This window comes from Octopus bimaculoides, chromosome 1 (genome assembly GCF_001194135.2).
Source record: "Octopus bimaculoides isolate UCB-OBI-ISO-001 chromosome 1, ASM119413v2, whole genome shotgun sequence".
Taxonomy (NCBI): domain Eukaryota; kingdom Metazoa; phylum Mollusca; class Cephalopoda; order Octopoda; family Octopodidae; genus Octopus; species Octopus bimaculoides.
This window is the reverse complement of record NC_068981.1, coordinates 17,686,899-17,687,787: the sequence shown is the minus strand read 5'-3', so window position 1 is coordinate 17,687,787 and position 889 is coordinate 17,686,899.

Genomic DNA, 889 nt, shown 5'->3' with positions numbered 1-889 from the left:
TATATATATATATATATATATATATGTAAACACTTATGTATATATGGTGTGTGTGTGTGGATGTATATTTTTTTTAGTTTTCTACTTACGATTATTTTTGTTTACTAATTTCACTCTTGCATTCACTTTTAACCTATACACCTGTAGATGTGTGCGTGCGTACATTGTGTATATGTACCAATATAGTGTGCATGCATATATATATATATGTATATATGCACATACATACATGTGTGTGTGTATATATGCACATAGATTTATGTGTGTGTGTATATATATGTGTATATGCATGTATATATATATACACACACACAAACACAGCTGCACATATTTTCATATATTTATAAATATATACATACACATGCTCATCTTAGTATGCTTCTATGTATACACACACATATGCATATACACACATACATGTATGTATATTGGGAAAAGTGGCATAGATGGACAACAAGGAACTTTACATGCGAAATGAAAAGACTGCGCAATTGGATGTGTCAAAATTGCAATGACTTACAATTAATGGCTAACGAAGGGATCACACTTGTGCGTGACATTTCTACTGCATTTTCATTTTTCCTGTAAATTTCTTTCTTGTTCAGTCTATGCCACTTTTTCCAGTATTATTTGTAACACTACAAAGTTCTTTTCATGTGTAATATATATATATACACACACACACACACACATATATATAATCACACGTATATATACATATATATATATATATGTGTGTGTATATAACATTTTATATATATAAAAATGCTTCTGTATAAATGTGTGTATATATATATATGTATATACATGTATATGTATGTTTGTATGTGTATGTATATATATATATATATATATATATATATATATATATATATATATATATATATAT